The following is a 19,486-nucleotide window of genomic DNA, read 5'->3' as shown; positions in this document are numbered from 1 at the left end:
ATAAATATTATAGGTTTACTGATATTTGTGTATTTGTAATAGTTAATATGACAATTATCTGATATCATTTGTGTGTTTATTATAATTTGTATGTTTAGTGTAAGAGCATTGATAATAATTTAGTAAAAGCAATTTTGTGTGCATTCAACTGTTGTTCGTGCTTACACATATTAACATTGATGGATGCCACTTGGAAATGTTTAATTTCTGCTGATGAACTGTCTGATTAGTGATAGTGAATATTATGGACTGTTACCTGCACCTGTTCAGCATTACTGGGTGCCACTGATGGAACTGCTTCTACTGAAATGATGTCACTTGTTGGTGTCTGCACCTGTTCAACATTGCTGGGTGCCACTGATGGAACTGCTGATACTGATGATGTCACTTGTTGCTATCTGCACCTGTTCAACATTACTGGGTGCCACTGTTGGAACTGCTTCTGAGATGATGTCACTTGCTGGTGTCTGCACCTGTTCAACATTGCTGGGTGCCACTGATGGAACTGCTTCTACTGAAATGATGTCACTTGTTGCTGTCTGCACCTGTTCAACATTGCTGGGTGCCACTGATGGAACTGCTTCTACTGAAATGATGTCACTTGTTGCTGTCTGCACCTGTTCAACATTGCTGGGTGCCACTGATCGAACTGCTGATACTGATGATGTCACTCGTTGCTATCTGCACCTGTTTAACATTACTGGGTGCCACTGTTGGAACTGTTTCTACTGAGATGATGTCACTTGTTGGTGTCTGCACTTGTTCAACATTGCTGGGTGCCACTGATGGAACTGCTTCTACTGAAATGATGTCACTTGTTGCTGTCTGCACCTGTTCAACATTACTGGGTGCCACTGATGGAACTGCTTCTACTGAAATGATGTCACTTGTTGCTGTCTGCACCTGTTCAACATTGCTGGGTGCCACTGATGGAACTGCTGCTACTGATGATGTCACTTGTTGCTATCTGCACCTGTTGACCATTGCTGGGTGCCACTGTTGGATGTGTTTAAATACTGCTGATGAAATGTATGAGACTGCTATTTGAAACTGTTGACCATTGCTGGGTGCTACTGTTGGAACTGTCAACTACTCTGAGGAGTGCTACATGTTTATTGAACCATTGAAAAGATTTTATGTGAATATTTGTATAAACTGATTTTTTGTGTATTTACTGTTTATGAAATGTTATGAGACACTTACCTGCACCTATTCGTCATCGCTGACGCTATTGATTGAATTATTTAACCACATTGTTTAACAAAGGATACTTGTGTAAACTATTATGTAAAATCACATGTCTGCAAGCATTTGTATTCCATACTGCATTTTATACATTAGGTTATTGAACGGTCAGTGCAAAGCCAAAATTTATTTAATTATGTGATATTTACTTATTAATATTATCTTTTATTTTTGTCTGTCTTTTTTGGACGAATTTGGTGGTATTTTCACCACCAATTCTGACAAAAATACCATTAAATTCTAACCCGTGAAGGAGGGGCATATCGTGCATGGGGGCTTAATTAAAAAAATACAATAAAAGTAATTTTAGTAGCTGTGTGTCCGGTTGCCTCGTAACCGGTTGGCCCTGACTAGTATTAATACGCAATCTGACTGCATAAAATAACAATAAAGAATGAAAGGAAATTTCCGTTAACACAATTGATTAATTAAGTCCCCTGCAACTATAAAAGCTACGAAACAACAAAGCACAAGCGTAACTGTTCTGTGTGTGATAGTGTGTTTCAACGTACATGTATCTGGCACGGTTCTTCCTCAATACGACAAGAAATTTTAAACACCAATTACAATGAACTAATTGAAAAACCACAAATACTATAATTGCACATAGAAACCAGAATTACAAGTCTAATACATGAACACGAGCCAGATGCTTTGTTGACTGAACCTGTGACCAAGGGGCGTTATTATTAAGGAAATTTGAAATAAGAAAATTTTTTGTTACCTCCATATGTATTGACGAAAAATACACTGTGATCATTGCAACATCTTCCATATATACATTACACCATCCGAACAGCATCTACTCTCTCGCCCAACAGAACAGTAACTGCACACGACATGGTCTCAACTAGTACTGCTCTCGACATCCTCTCAACAAGCACTGCCCGCGGCAACCTCTGAACTACTACTGCAGCAGTGGGGCGGCGCAATAATACTCTTTGGCGCAATCTCTGGCGCTGTGACTCAGTGTAGCCACCTTTCAACATCCATGCGCGAGGCGGAATTCGAACCTGCGACCGTAGCAGTAGAGCGGTTCCAGAGTGAAGCGTCGAGAATCGCTCTGTCACAGCGGCCGGCGAATATGTGTCATCTAGGACCTGTAATGCCCTCTGTTGGCGTATACATCTAAGAACCTAAATTTTAATTTCACTGAAGACCATAACCGTAACCGGCGAATAAATCTTAAAATATGGTTTATCTGGAATGTACAGTTTACATAGTGAATATATAAATGTGTAAAAAGAAACAAGAGACTTTTTATGTAAGTAAAGTCATAAAGGACATGAGGCGTCCTTTGTGGAATTAAATTGTGACAAAAACATTTTTAATTTTACAGTGAGACTAATGTATTAAAATCTATTTACAAAAGTTTTATATAACATACTTCATTAAAGTGTGTTGAAAGATGTAATGATGTATTGTGAATAAAACCTGTAATATCTGCAGTAAAATAAAATAACGGAAAATGGTGCGATAAGAGCCATGACGCGCCTTCTCTGGGATCACATCTGAGTAAGGTAATAATCTACAGAGGTTTTCTGTAAATGAACCAAATATTTGGACAGATATTCATTTAAACACTTTCATACTTCCATCTCTTATAAAATGAGGCATTATAGACCCTTAAAACATTTTAAAAAATTTGAACAAAATTGTCGTGGTATGACAATATACAGTTGTATACAAAAAGCTATGGAATTTCCCATATCTGATAGAGGTCCACCTCTCCGGTGGCACAATATCAAGTCATTACTGGTAGGTAAAAACTGAACCATTCAATCAAATATTAGGAGTAACACTGTTATCATGCTGACATTGTAACAGCAAAACGGAACCATCATTTGGGAGGAAAAGACCAAGCTGAAATAAAAACAGGCATCACACATGTATGATAAATTGCCGGTCTGTTATATAAAAGACGGCCAGCGCTGACTTTCGACATGCCCATTATGGGTCGAGAGGTCTTTTCTTTTTGACTAGGTGCTCTTGAGAATGTTCCGAAAAGTAGGTATTTTTGCTAACACCTACTTATTAAGCCGATGGATGTCATAAGATCAGTGACAGAAATCTCGACCTGATTCAGAAGCTCCATAAAGTATCTCTTCTCATTTCGATTCAGGAACTTCGCATGCGACGAGATTAAATGGAACCTCGTGTTCGCTCTCTCTACAGTCACGCATTAGCCGAAGCGAACTTCTGTCCTACGCCCTGTCTTTTCCATGTAGCATGCACCCCAATCGGGATGTACACCAGACTCATGAAATACATTTTTCTTAGCGGCACCATTAGCGAAAGCAGACATCCAGTGGATTCCAGATAAGTTAATATTCTAAAATGGTTGTCATGATGCTGGGACGTTGAAGTTTCAGCAGCTTGTGATACTATTTCAAAATGACGAACAGCCAAAGTTGCAAAATAGCAAGTTTCAGAATTCTCAACTCACCCTAACCAAACAGCCAATGCGTGTCACAAAGTGCAATGTTTGACGTACCAAAATACGTACCGTCCAATCAGAATAAATATTAATGTACATAGCAAAAAGTCATGACAATCATTATCCAACGAAGTAAAATACAAGTGATCATGAAACCGGATACAAATAGAAACTGACAGTCAGATCTCGGTCAGCACGGGGAAATTTTTCTGCAGATGGCGCCCCTAAGTAACGTATAGTGAAGTCTTCATTGCATACCATAATCGTCATCAATACAACAAAATAATGAATACAGGAACGTGTACGTCACACGGCTAAGAAATTATACATGTTTTTTCATTTGTGTTCAGGTCTTTATTTAAAACGAAAGAAGAAGTCAATTTATAAATAAGACAACATACATGAGGCCGCAGAAGCATTACGTAGCCCATCGTTTACAAACAAGCATAGGTCAGACCAAACAAACAGTATAAAGCAAAACCCTTTAACAAAATCAATTTTACCCTTTTTAATGACAGGATGTCAAATTTTAAAATGAAAATCACAAATAGTCTAGAACCAAAACTTTATAATAAAAGCAGCTTTTATGTTTTCGTAATGAAGAAGATGTATTTTAAGAAGAAAATCACATTAACAATCGGAAACAACATTAAACAAACATTAAGCTCTTAATGGCTTATAAAGTACTGATCAACACATTTTCCACCATAAGTCGGACCCTTTTGGCCTAAGTCGAAAAAAAGACCATTTTTTATTTTGCCACCACTTATCGCTAAGAACGGGCACTACCTCAGGTACGGCAGTAGGAGGGAAGAGAACAGGCTAACGGATACAACCACAAAAGTTACTTGGCATTTTGCAGCACAAAATTCTTAAAGCGTTATTAACTTAAAAATAATCCTCACTATCTGATAACCGGGCACCGCCAGCTCCGCGCTTGGCTAACGAACTACAGTCGCAGAGCTGGAGGTGCCCGGTTATCAGATAGTGAGGGTTATGCATCACGTATACATCACTGAAAAAGAGCGAAGATCTCTTCGCTAATGTGATTCCAAGCACTTGATTAAAAGTGACGTGCTGCGGTTTTGACGGTCTTAAAGCGAATCCCATGCTGCATCTCTGCACCTTGGAACACACGGCTGCAACAAGGGAAGTAGCCACGATGCTTTAATGTTATTATCAATTTTACTGTGCCTGGTGCATGTTCCATTTTAGCGAGTTTTAACAGGTTCTTTTACTTTTTATTATTCTGATGATGGAAGCTTGGCTTCCGAAACGCGTCAATCTTAGTGTTTTACCCTATAAACAAGTGGTTGAGCCGATATATTTTCTAACATTGAAATTGACAACCACGATCTCTGATCCAGTATGGATAAAATCAAAGAGAAATAGTGTTTGATGTACCGTTGACAACGAGGTCATTAAAAACGAAGCACAAGCTTGGATTACGAAAGAAGTAAGTCGGCCGCGCTCTTTTCAAAGGAACCATCTTGGTATTTGGCTTAACCGATTTAGGGAAGTCGCGGAATATCTAAATCTGACCGGCCAGACGGGTATTTGAAGCATCGGCATCCCGAACCCGAGTCCAGTGTGCTAAACACTGCGCCACCTCGCTCTATGATAAACATCGAATCACTTGCAGGTGCGTGGGGGTATTGTACCGACATATGGCACAGACGGTTTGTTACAGAACTAGTGACGGCGAGGTGGACTCGGGAGGACAATGTGACGAGAGAAGTAGGCAGAGGTCCTTCTAGAAGGTCTGTTTCATAAGTAGATCGTCGGAATATTCAGCTGGTTCTGACGAATAGACGGATGACAAAATATGAAATCCGAGCAGAAGTCAGAGATAGAGTGTCATCGGAAACAGATAAATGAAAACTGGGTTGAGATGTCGAGTTGCCATGCGCCGTTCACAACTGATACCGTACAAGCACCACCGAGACTCACGTGGTGTGGACATTCTGCGGTGTTCAGCGATGCTTCTGTTTGTAGCTTTCACATCGACGCCAAAGAGCCTGTAGACGAGGTAGTGAAAGATCACAGGAAGCTGCGACTCTCGACACCCAAACAATTGCTGGAATCTTGGTGTGGGGATCTGTAAGATATGACATCAGGGCTGATTTGATAATCACTGAAGGAAGGCTCGATCCTCATCAGTATGTGGGTAGAATGGTAAAGCCATATGTCTTAACCTTCATAACCAAGGTTCAAGCGACATATTCACGCACGATAATGCAAGACCCCAGGCCGCAGCTCACTCCAGAAACGCCTTGAGAAATGTACAGACCTTTGACAGCCTACCCAGTCTCTACATGTGTCACTCATAAAGCATGTCTTGGATGTGATGAAAAGTCATCTACTTCCATACCTTCCTCCAACCAGCGCTCTTCATGAAATGATACAGGATGTGTTTCAGACATGTCAACAGACTCTTCAAACCGACATTTAGAAGCTGTCTGATTTCATGCCACAACGAATACAAGAGTGTGTTCTTGCCTGTGGAGTCACGTCTCTTACTGATGTTGGTGATGGACGCCTCATGTCCTTTATGACTTTACTTACATGAAAAGTCTCTTGTTTCTTTTTACGCATTTATATATTCACTATGTAAACTGTACATTCCAGATACACCATATTTTAAGATTTATTCGCCTGTTACGGTTATGGTCTACAGTGAAATTAAAATTTGGGTTCTTAGATGTATACACCAACAGAGGGCACTACAGGTCCTAGAATGAAAATTGAATGGCGTCAATCAATCCGCCTCTCATATAAAATGGCTCTGAGCACTGTGGGACTTAACTGCTGAGGTCATCAGTGCCCTAGAACTTAGAACTACTTAAACCTAACTAACCTAAGGACATCACACACATCCATGCCTGAGGCAGAATTCCAATCTGCGCCCGCAGCGGTCGCGCGGTTCCAGACTGTAGCGCCTAGAACCGCTCGGCCATTCCGGCCGGCCCTCCTCTCACATAGTTTTGTGATTTTGCTATATCAGGTTCGACAGAGTATCTTTTCTCTACCCACATTTGCTCAAATATTCCATGTCAGGGAGGAAAATTACTTAGTCTTTGAGGACTGCCTACGACTGTGAAAAAGTAGTAACGCAAGCTGCCATATATCATACGCTGATACTTGCCCTGGGGTACATAAAAAAGAAAGCAAGTAATTAAGGTAGTTTTCGTTTCACTCTTAGAAACCATGAATGCAATGTCATGTCTGCGATAGTTTCCAAACATTATCGATGTGCTAAAAATCAATTGTGCAGTGGTCAGTTCCGGGTAATACGCTTCAGCTGCAAGGTCACGAAAAGCACTTTCCAGAGATTGATTAGGAATTGGCTTGAAATCTACAGTTTTTCAGGGATGTGCGAGTACATGGCGAGGGGAAACATTTGAAAGGCAACTCTGATTAAGACAGTGAATTTATTACAGTGATTTACACTGAAGCGCCAAAGAAACTGGCACGTGTATTCAAATACAGAGATACGTAAGTAAGCAGAATACGGCGCTGCGGTCGGCAACGCGCAGTTGTTAGATGGGTTACTGCCGCTACAATGGCAAGTTATCAGGATTTAAGTGAGTTTGAACGTGGTCTTGTGGTCGGCACACGAGCGATGCGACACATAATCTCCGAGGTAGCGATGAAGTGGAGATTTTCCCGTACGACCATTTCACGAGTCTACCGTGAATATCAGGAATCTGGTAAAACATCAGATCTCCGACATCGCTGCGGCCGGAAAAAGATACTGCAAGACCGGGAGCAACGACGACTGAAGAGAATCATTCAACCTGACAGAAGTGCAACCCTTCCTCAAATTGCTGCAGATTTCAATGCTGGGCCATCAAAAAGTGTCAACGTGCGAACCATTCAACGAAACATCATCGATATGGGATCTCGGAGGCGAAGGCCCATCGTGTACCCTAGATGACTGCACGGCACAAAGCTTTACGCCTCGCCTGGGCCCGTTAGCGCCGACATCGGACTGTTGATGAATGAAAACATGTTGCCTGGCCGGACGAGTCTCGTTTAAAATTGTATCGAGCGGATGGACGTGTACGGGTATGCAGACAACCTCATGAATCCATGGACCTTGCATGTCAGCAGGGGATTGTTCAAGCTGGTGGCGGCCCTGTAATGGTGTGGGACGTGTGCAATTGGAGTGATATGGAAGCCCTGATAAGTCTAGACACGACTCTGACAAGTGACACGTACGTAAGTATCCTGTCTTATCACCTGCATCCATTCATGTCCATTGTGCATTGCGACGGACTTTGGCAATTCCAAAAGGACAACGTGACATACCATATGTTCAGAATTGCACCAGAGTGGCTCCAGGCACACACTTCCGCTGCTCACCAAACTCCCCAGACATGAACATCATTGAGCATATCTGGTATGCCTTATAGCGCGCTATTCAGAGGAGACCTCCAGGCTCTCGTACTCTTACGGATTTATGGACAGTCCTGCGGGATTCATTGTGTCACTTCCCTCCACCACTACTTCAGACATTAGTCAAGTCCATGCCCCGTCGTGTTGCGGCACTTCTCCGTGCTCTCAGGGACTCTACACGATATTAGGCAGGTTTAAACTTTCTTTGGCTCTTCGGTGTATAGCCCAAGTGAAATATTCGGCTTAACGCTTGATTAACAATAGTTTACGCAGTCGCTTGTGGAAGTTTGGAATCCACGCAAAACAGAAGAATAATCCTGCTATGTAACTATGTATCCATAAAGTAACACATAATTACACTTACCGCATGTATGTGAATATTATTGTATTCTGAACTCTTGTATGTTTTCTACTATGTGTTTCAAGGAATATACGAGATGTTTTGACTTTAGCATGTAAATGTGAGATTTATTTTGTGTAGTCTCACTAGTTGATGCTTATTGTCGTTGTGGTCTTCAGTCTGAAGACTGGCTTGATACAAGTCTCCATGCTAGTCTATCCTGTGCGAGGCAGTTCATCTCCGACTAACTACTGCAACCTACATCTTTCTCATTCTGCTTGCAGTATTCATCTCTTGGTCTCCCTCTACGATTTCCCCCCCCCCCTCCTCCCCCACCTAACACTCTTCCCTCCAGTACTAAATTAGTGATGCCTTGGTGTTTCAGAACGTGAACCGATCCGTTCTTTTGCTCAAGTTGTGCCACAGATTTCTTCTCTCACCAATCCTATTCAGTACCTCCTCATTAGTTATGTGATCTACCCATCTTCAGCATTCTTCTGTAGCACCACATTCCGAAAGCTTCTATTCTCTTTTTGTGTAAACTGTTTATCGTCCACGTTTCACTATAATACATGGCTACACTCCAAACAAACACTTTCAGAAAAGACATCCTAGCCCTTAAATTTATAGGACCTTTATTGTTTACAATATACATAAATGACTTAGTTGACAACATCGGTAGCTCCGTGAGGCTATTTGCAGATGACACGGTTGTCTACAAGAAAGTAGCAACATCAGAAGACTCGTACGTACTCCAGGAGGACCTGCAGAGGATTAATGCATGGTGCGACAGCTGGCAGCTTTCCCTAAACGTAGATAAATGTAATATAATGCGCATACATAGGGGCAGAAATCCATTCCAGTACGATTATGCCATAGGTGGTAAATCATTGGAAGCGGTAACGACCGTAAAATACTTAGGAGTTACTATCCGGAGCGATCTGAAGTGGAATGATCACATAAAACAAATAGTGGGAAAAGCAGGCGCCAGGTTGAGATTCATAGGAAGAATTCTAAGAAAATGTGACTCATCGACGAAAGAAGTAGCTTACAAAACGCTTGTTCGTCCGATTCTTGAGTATTGCTCATCAGTATGGGACCCTTACCAGGCTGGATTAATAGAAGAGATAGACATGATCCAGCGAAAAGCAGCGCGATTCGTCATGGGGACATTTAGTCAGCGCGAGAGCGTTACGGAGATGCTGAACAAGCTCCAGTGGCGGACACTTCAAGAAAGGCGTTACGCAATACGGAGAGGTTTATTATCGAAATTACGAGAGAGCACATTCCGGGAAGAGATGGGCAACATATTACTACCGCCCACATATATCTCGCGTAATGATCACAACGAAAAGATCCGAGAAATTAGAGCAAATACGGAGACTTACAAGCAGTCGTTCTTCCCACGCACAATTCGTGAATGGAACAGGGAAGGGGGGGATCAGATAGTGGTACAATAAGTACCCTCCGCCACACACCGTAAGGTGGCTCGCGGAGTATAGATGTAGATGTAGATGTATATTAGATCTTAACAAATTGTCTTCTTTAGAAATGATTTTCTTGCCATTGCCAGTATACATTTAGTTCATGCTTAGGGCATTAAAATTGTAATCGACAGGAAAAGATGGAGGGAAGTCCCTCTGTGCCCGAGAGGTCAGTGCGAACGGATTCTATGATTGGCCTCTTGGACATTTAAGGCACAACTAAAACAGAGAGAATGTACGTTGTAAAAGGCGTAAAACATAAAATCTTAAGGCCAGCCAGAATTGGCCATAAATAGCGTAGGTAATGAAATTCTAAGGATTTCTTTTGACAACTGAGGAGCAAGACCTTAGATAATGAAACCTTTAACTTTAGCTCTAGATAATAATAAAAATCCGTAGAAGAAGGGACCTAAAAGAGCTCAGCAACGAGTAAATTTTTAATTAGCTCTAGATAAAAAACCCCTCAAAACAAGGAACCTTCAAAAACTCAGCAACAAGTAAAATTTAGGACGTGTGGTTTTAACTGTAGGTGATGAACTCTTTAAGAACATGAGCCGTGGCGGGACTGGTGCCAGTAGTATCTCTGACATGAGTACGATTGATTTCCTAGTGCAGGGGTTTGTCTTTGGGCTTGGGCCGGCTCGAAATATAAGGGAGTGCCGACCGCGAGTAGTGAAGAGGACACAACGCTTGAGAACGGAACGCGGCGGTGCGCGGGTCGGCGATTGGCGGGCGGACAGAAGCAGAGACGGCGTGCCTGAGGCCGGGCGGCGGTTGTCACGTGGTTGTACTGGCCGGCACTGTGCATTTTCCGGCAACCTCGTGAGCTGTGGATGGGCCCGCTTCCTTGGAGGGACACGCTGTTATGGTCTTGCGAAGTGATGGTCTGGCATCTTCGCAAAATCGCCCCAGCATCAAGACACCCAGTGAAGTACGCTAATTACTAAGAGCGCTTAGTTAACTGTGATTGTGATCGCTCTTGGTATAGTAAGACGTTGCACGACGTGTGATATTATGCTTGTTTCATTTCATTTGAGGTCTCCTACTAAGCTTGTGCTCTGCTTCCGCATAATACTGATGTATTTGAAGATGTGTGTCATTAAGTTCTAGTGAGTGCCGGTTCTCTTGAGCCAGTTCATTTCCCACTCTTGGAGTTTGTTTATCAAGTACTGTTTCACTTATAGGAAGCACTTCCTAGATTAGTTGTCGTTTAGCCTTGATTTTATAGAGTCCAGTTACTGATCAATCTTAAATGTTAAGGTTAAGAATGGTTTTTCTGCCTTCTGTTGTCGGGTGTGGTCTGTGTTTCAGTGAGCTGAGGCAGCGGAAAACCGAAGCGCAGAGCTTCCCTTTAGATTACAAGTTTGGCTTACGGGCGGTGGACTTCGCCTGAGCTCGTGAGTTCCTCTTCGGTAGCGTTTGCTTGGTTCACATTTTGGTGGCCTACTCGACGTGGGGTTGCAAACGGAGCCACGTCTTGGTTCGAAGTTAAGTATTACCTCTCTCAGTCGGTTCCACCGTTCGTGGTTAAACTTCGGCCTTACAAGCTTGGACCTTGCTTCATTGTACAAAGTTGTAACTTTCTGTGCCCTAAAATTCCATCTTACAAGTCAATGGGCATCTGAACAATTTCGGGGGCGCTCTGTAAGATTGACCAAGTTATAAATATGTTTTAAGTATTCGTGTTAAAGTTGAAGGATGTTTGTAAAATGTTATTTTACATATAATGTAAGGTTTTAATTGAAAGGGTCTTAAAAATGTGTCTTAACTTTAATTGTTTAATGAAGTTACGGTAAAATTCAGCCTCAGTGGCTTCTCTCAATTTTCATGGAAAATCGTGGGCTACATGTAATGTTAATTGGAAAGTTCTTAAATAATGTGTCTTAACTAGAGTTGATTGTCAAAGTTATTTATTAAGTTGCTCATCATTCATTTAATGAATGTGTCCTAAATAATCTTGTCCGAGTGGCACTTATCAAATTTTAAGTGAGATTGTTTTGGTTAATTAATAAACTTGTTGGTTTCTGTCAATTTTTGTGGAAAATCGTGGGCTACATGTAATGTTAATTAAAAAGTTCTTAAATAATGTGTCTTAACTAGAATTGTTTGTCAAAGTTATTTATTACGTTGCTAATCATTCATTTAATGAATGTCTCTTAAATAATCTTGCCCGAGTGGCGCTTGTCAAATTTTAAGGGAAATTGTTTTGGTTAATTAATAAACCCGCTGGAACTGAAATCTTCACTTTATTGGGTCAGCCCTTCCACCCTCTTTAGATTTAAAGGTTAAACAAAACAGCTGTTAAGTACCGTACCAGAACATTTAAACAGCATTGACCTACTGGAAAACTCCAACTTTCCGAATTTATCTAAGGTAAACTTTAAAGCAAACCCAGTGACCCTGTTGCTGCACCGTATCAGGTAAATAACTGCGCTACACTTCACAACGAGGTAAACAAGAAATTTGAGTTCCACAACTTACAGTTCTGTTAAGATTAGTGTTCAACTTAAAAGTTAAGCAGAGAGCAAATGGCTATCTGCAGCTGATAATTAAAACCACAATAAAATATACAAATGGTATTCGAAGTGAATTCTTAGGACAACAACACCCTAATGAAGGGCCCAGGCAAGCAGCTCGTTTTCAAGGCAACAGCTCATGCATCAAAGACATGCGACTCCCACTTTTTACAAACAGCACTTTGTCAGTCGTCGCGTGCAACGGTTTGAGTCAACAATTCTCGCAAACGACTCCATCTGAAACCCCCATACTGCAGAGTGTACCAGGCCACATATAGTTCCAAAATAACCAAGTACGTTCGATGTCCGTCAAAAAACTCAGCTCTTCCAAGACACCATTGATTCCCGTAATTGACAAGTGATGCCGGACACGAGGAGACAAAGGCTGCCCATTGCTGAGTGAGAATGAGGTTTGTCCCTTGTACCTAGCCGACTCGGACATCAGCATTACTACGACTGCGCCTACACTCCTTACGGACTCTGCGTGCGTCTCCACAGATGAACATTGATTGCTGCCGACAAGTCACAGCCATGGGACAGAACACTGTTTCACTTTCCGTGCTGTCTCGTCGAGAGCGCCCTAGCTCCTTGCTAGAGGAAGCCTCGCGAAAACCCATGGTGGCGTCACGAGAGTAGCCGTTGCCAACTGTGTGCAAATGATAGCACACGTAAATCGATCTATCGCATGCCAGATCGATCCAGTACCAAACTTGCTCGAAACGTGCTTTTAAATTGTTCAAAATGAACCTTGAACATAATTGGCTTGTTTTCCTTTTTTTTTTTTTTTTTTTTTTTTTGGCAACGTGGCATACATTTTATACGCTATGATTATTATCCCACCGCTAACGAGACAATTAAAAAAGCATATAAAATGAAGATCAACGGTTGCGGCTTATGACCAGCATCGTCGCCACCGCAGCTCTACTCTGTCGCTAGCTCCAAGCAATGTAAACAGAACCATATTATTAGTATGAACTATATTATTAGCATAAAGTGTGTCGCGTCTTTTTTTGTATGATATATGTGAAAATTGAACTTGTTACATTAGGGTTACCTTATTTACCTAAGTCATATTATATACTTCAGGTTTCCATTCCCATATCTTGTACAGCTCTGAGATATTATGAGCATGCTAATGCTTATTCAGACATTCATTAATTTATTTTACTCAAGCGGGCTAATTATTGAGTGGATCTAGGTTTCTGACGTGAGATACTTTGCTAGTTTCTAGTGATCCAAGTATTGTTAAAAGTAAATTAGATCATTTGTATCATTAAGTGTTTTTGCTTAATATTTTTCAAAGAAGCGTTATTAATTTTATTTGTTTCACTAAACTGTGCTTCAAAGTAGGTAACGTACAATACCAGTTTAAGGGCCCACTATTATATCAGAAAAATCAGACAGGTTTGTAATCAGTGAACATTCATTATTGAATGTAGTATGTATATTGTCTACTTTGTCGCATAGTAAACGTCTTTTAAAAAATTTGAATAATAGTTTAAGGATCCCCACACATTAGAGACTGCACATGGTTAACTAACCAAAATTCATTATGTAAGATCTTCATTAGTTCGGGTCAAGGACAACTGCTAACAAGAGTAACTTAGAAGTAGATATCCTTGGTGTAGTGAAGCAGCTTAAAATACTTAAGAAACGGAAAGATTGTCTACCAGTCAGGTTCCATTTAGAGTGTGCTGATATAACTGCCCCATACTTAGCAATCATGTACAACCGCTCGCAAATAGAAAGACCTATTCCCAAAGACTGGAAAGTAGCGCAAGTCCCACCAATACCCGAGAAAGAAAATACGAGTAATCCGCCGGATTACAGACCAACACACTAACATCGATTTGCAGTAAGATTTTGAAACATATACTGTGCTCGAACGTTATGAATCATCTCGAAGAAAACTATTTATTGGCAAATAGCCAAGAGGGTTTCAGAAAATATCGTTCTTGAGAAACACAATTAGCTCTTCATTCCCACGAAGTAATGAGTGCTACCGAGAGGGAACGTCAAACTGATTCCATATTTTTAGATTTCCGGAAAGCTTTTGACACCGTTCCTCACAAGTCACTTCTAATTAAATTGCGTGCTTGTGGAATATCGTCTCAGTTATGTGACTGGATTCGTGATTTCATTTCAGAAAGGTCACAGTTATTAATAAATGACGGAAAGTCATCGAGTAAAAGAGAAGTAATACCCGAGAAGTAATACCCGGTGTTCCCCACGGAAGCACTGTATGCCCTCTGTTCTTAATCTACATAAACGATGTAGGAGACAATCTGAGATGTCCTATTAGATTGTTTGCAGATAAACTATCATTTACCGTCATGTTAAGTCATCAGATGATGAAAACGACTTGCAAAATAATTTAGACAAGACATCTGTATGGTGTAAAAAGTGTTAATTGACTATAAACAATGAAGAGTATGAAGTCGTCCACATGAGCAATAATAGGAATCCGCTAAATTTCAGTTATACGATAAATTACAGAAATCTGAATGCTGTAAAATCGACTAAATGCTTACGGATTACAATTATGAATAACTTAAAATGGAACTATCACATAAATAATGTTGTAGGAAAAGCAAACCACACACTGCGATTTATTGGCAGAATACTTAGAAAATTTAACGATTGTACCAAAGAGACTGCTCACACTACGCTTCTTCACCCTCTTCAGCAGTACTGCTGGGCGGTGTGGGTTCCACGTCAGATAGGAATGACAGAGGACATCCAAAAAGTTCAAAGAAGGGCAGCTCGTTTTGTATTGTCACGAAATAAGGGAGGGACCGTCACGGATATGATATCGAAGTGAGGTGGCAGTCATTAAAACAAAGACGTTTCTCGCTGCGGCAGGACCTTTTCATGAAATTTCAATTACCAAATTTCTCCTCAGAGAGTGAAAATATTTTGTTGGCGCCAGTTTAGACAGGGAGAAATGATCATCATAATACAATAAGAGAAGTCAGAGGTCGCATGGAAAGATTTAAGCGTTCGTTTTTCCCGCACGCTGTCAGAGAGTGGAGCGGTAGAGACGCGGACTGAAATGGAGAATGGAGGGATAGCATTACCTCCAGCTAATACACATGTTGCTAGGGTTAAGAGACTGCCTTTTTAAGCAGAGGTTATCCTTCTAATTTGTTTCAAACCTCGCCGTGTTACCACTTGGTCTGGTTTTTGTACAGATGTGATCCCCGATTCATCCATATTCCATATATCTTGAGCTTGAAACTTCAGTTTATCCAAAATATTTTTAAGCAAATTGTAGAATCTGTTCACATTTGCTTCAGCAAAACTTGTGGCCCGATATTATGACAAGCATGTGTAGCAGCTAGACATGTGGCCTTGGAGATCAATAGGCCAACAGGGAGAAGCTTACACAACTATCTTTTTTTTTGAAGTTATGTCACTTGGCTGATACATGCCTTCCTAGGAGTTTTATATCCACTTAGAATATCAGGGACTTCATTAGTGGAAGCATCATATTCTCTCACTTTCTGGAGATAGCTAGCTAAGCTCCGTACAGGGAAGTTTAATTCTTCTGCTGTGGCGGCTAGGCTTCTTTTGTCGATAATGTGAGCACGCATGGCTTTCTTTACGTTCTGAGCAGTATGCTTTGCTCGTTCCGTCTTTCTCTTGTATTTCCTCATGGCAAACCTTCAACGCAATCTATTGGAAATTAGTTAAACGTCAGTAGATACCTATCCCAAAATAAGTAAGTGAGGGGTAAGTTGGCATACACCACGTAGTCTATGCCAACATGCCCTTAAGCCAAGATGCCAACCTGCCCCAACAACACGTTTTAGACAAGATGGATGCTTCACTGCTACACAAAAAATCTTACGAAGCAGTTCAGTAGTCCAATAAAATTATTGTCTTCTATCCATCACAACTGCTTAAAATTCCCAAACATATTCTAGAGTTTCACAGAGTAACAAAAATTTAGAGTGAAAAAAAAACTCACCCGTCTGAAAAACAAGAAACATGAAGTCGTTTCCCTCTGGGAGTTCTCATCAGACTAAAACTACAATGAAAGGTACAACGTCATTTGTGAGTTTGACTGTTGCGATCCTAGCGCTCAGTCCTTACAGCGCTAGAAGAAAAAGAAGTAGCGTTCCAACTACTCCATATGCCAACTAGCCCCAGTCTCTCCTACACATATTAGTTACAATCTGGAAAGAAATACTGTGGTGGTAAGAACCGCCAGCCTCTTAATGGGTTGAGCGTGATAACGTGGAGAGAGAAGGAAGGAGGGAGAAATGGAAAGGCAGCGAGTGGGAAAGAGGAGTTGGGCACAATTAGGGAGCAGGAGGAGGAGGAGGAGGAGGAGGAGGAGGAGGAGGAGATGGACAGAGAGAGGGGAGAGGAGGGGATGGGCAGAGAAAGGGACGAGAAAGAGATGGACAAGGGCAGGAGAAGGAAGAAAGAGGCAGAATGGGGGGAGGAGGAGATGAACAGAGTGAGAGGAGGAAACGGACAGTGATAGGGAGATGAACAGAGAGAGGGAGAAGCGGAGATGGACAGACATAGGAAAACGGCGGAGATGAACAGGGAGAGGGGTAGGAAGAGATGGACAGAGAGAAGGGTAGAAGGACAGAGAGTGGGGAGAGGAGGAGAAGGACTAACAGAGGATTAGAATAAATATATACCCAGGCAATGCCAGGTACTCTGCTAGTGCTTAATAAAATAAACGAAAAAGTTTCCTAACCAAACCGAGTATCGATCCTCACTAACCGAAACACAAAGATGTACCAAGACATGTTCCGAAGAACGTCATGCTTAATATACCAGCGTCCATACTGAGAGTGAAGATCATGAGGCACCTGTGAGTGACCGTAGCTCTGGATTCACGGTGATTATTTTAAAGGGGGGAGGTGGAGACAGTGGGAAACGCTCTGATTCGCAGAGAATCGAATTTTGTTTGTAAACCACTCAAAAATGCCAGCCAATGGCTGTTGTCACGAGGACCAGTCTTTTTGCTAAAGAGAGTGGAGATGGTTCTCATTGTCATTGTTTCGATAGAAACCAACGAGATCGCTCTGACTAGAAAATAAGCATGTTGCTAGGCCTCTCTGAGAAAGCTTAACAAATTTAAACTGTGTGCCGGACCGAGACTCGAACTAGGGACCTTTGCCTTTAGCGGGCAAGTGCTCTACCAACTGAGCTACCTAAGCACGACTAACACACCGTCCTCACTGCTTCACCTTTGCCAGTACCTCGCCTCCTACCTTCCAAACTTTACAGAAGCTCTCCTGCGAACCTTGCAGAACTAGCTGGTAGAGCACTTGTTCGCGAAAGGCAAAGGTCCCGAGTTCGAGTCTCGGTCTAGTACACAATTTTAATCTGCCAGGGAGTTTCATATCAGCGCACACTCCGCTGCAGAGTGAAAATCTCATTCTGAAATCTTAACAAGTTTGACGGTACACTATGAGACAGCAGAAGAGTGTGTGTTTCCCTCATTGACAGATTCGAACACATGCACTCACACATTAGTGCTTGCTGAGATTACTCTGGGATGTGAAGTCTTTGAAAACGGAGTTACTCACACAGTTCAAGATTCATTTAACAGAAAGTCACGTTCTGGATATTATATCGACGATGTGGTGATAATGGTACGATGTCGCATTACCGCACCATACGTATTCTCTTCCCAACGAACTACAACACACAGAAAACATCTGTGCAGAGCACATTAACGAGTCTGCGAGGAAAGAAAAAAAGGTGAGCTAAGACAGCCACCTGTCATGGTGAACATTTTCACAAATGTAAATATCGGACAGGTGTCTGCTGATGTAATACTTTCCACTTCAGTGTAATTTACGAGAAGGATAGGACAAATTATCAACGAAGTATCTGCATCCATAGGAGGAATAACGAAAGTTAATAACCCTTTCAGTGCATGTCGCGTCCATATTGTGGAAGGCAGGGGAAAAACGGGTGGTGGACTGATGTGATGGCTGTGTATTTTCCAGACGTGTCTGTTTAGTCAGCTATGTATGCGCCGTCCAAACGAATTTGAGCTCTTCCTGTTTGTTTTCGCTCTGGCAAACGCAGCACTCAAAATTCCGCTCTCTGGCGGGTTTCCTGCGATATTTCTTTGATGTTACCACCTGTGATATCACTCCGTTCTGAAGCCAGAGCTCACGCCCAGTGACTTGCAGCCTGAATCAATTTTAATTCAGTCGCTAGCTTTATTTAAGATACACCTGCCGTTTCGAACTTGGGGTGGTAACTCAAACACGGGAGAGATACGGTGCACCCTGCGAGTCAGGAAAGAGCCTCGTCGCTTGTTGCATTTTGTATCTCAACTGGCGTCCCTGAAGCATATTGCAAGCTGCCGTTGAGCTGACAAGGTCTGCTGATACAGCAGGCTCCTGGTATTAGGGTGCAGATTATACTGTTTGCGGATTATCCGTACACAGTTCGTCGATTTTTGGGGAAAAAAATAGAAAGTAGCCCTGAAGAATTCTATGATATTTGTTTAAATTCTCTCTATCACTTTATCGTCTTCTTAAGATCTATAAAGTAAAACGTTAAGAAATATGTATATATGTTACTAAACTAATTCGGAGTCAGGGCACCCACTCCCAGTTACAGGTTGCATATCTAAAGGTTTTCAGGAGCAACGAAATTTGATATTTTGTATTTCATATAATTGTTGATTGAATTTAAAAATTTAAAATGCTGTCATTATTTACTCGTTAAGTGGTATAACTTTATGTTGAGGGTTTAAGACAGTAAGACGGATACTATAATTAGAAAGTTTGTGTACAAGATGTTCGGAAATTCCCATTAGGAACTTCTAGGGCTTGTAGAGGGGAGTGAGTACATTATATTTTGAATAGGAACCCATGTCTGCAAAACTTGCCGTTTCCGTTCTACGACGGTTTCATCAGATGTTTAACTCATCCACTTCTGCTTGAGGAACTGAATTAGGTATTACGCAGTGCAATTATTAGGTAACAATTCGAAAGGAGACATAAGGAAACATTCATTAATCACTTAATCACATTCATTTGTATTAACACTTAAACATTACGTGTTTATATTATTGCCGAAC

Source organism: Schistocerca americana, chromosome 6, assembly GCF_021461395.2.
Source record: "Schistocerca americana isolate TAMUIC-IGC-003095 chromosome 6, iqSchAmer2.1, whole genome shotgun sequence".
NCBI lineage: Eukaryota > Metazoa > Arthropoda > Insecta > Orthoptera > Acrididae > Schistocerca > Schistocerca americana.
This window is presented reverse-complemented; position numbering follows the sequence as displayed.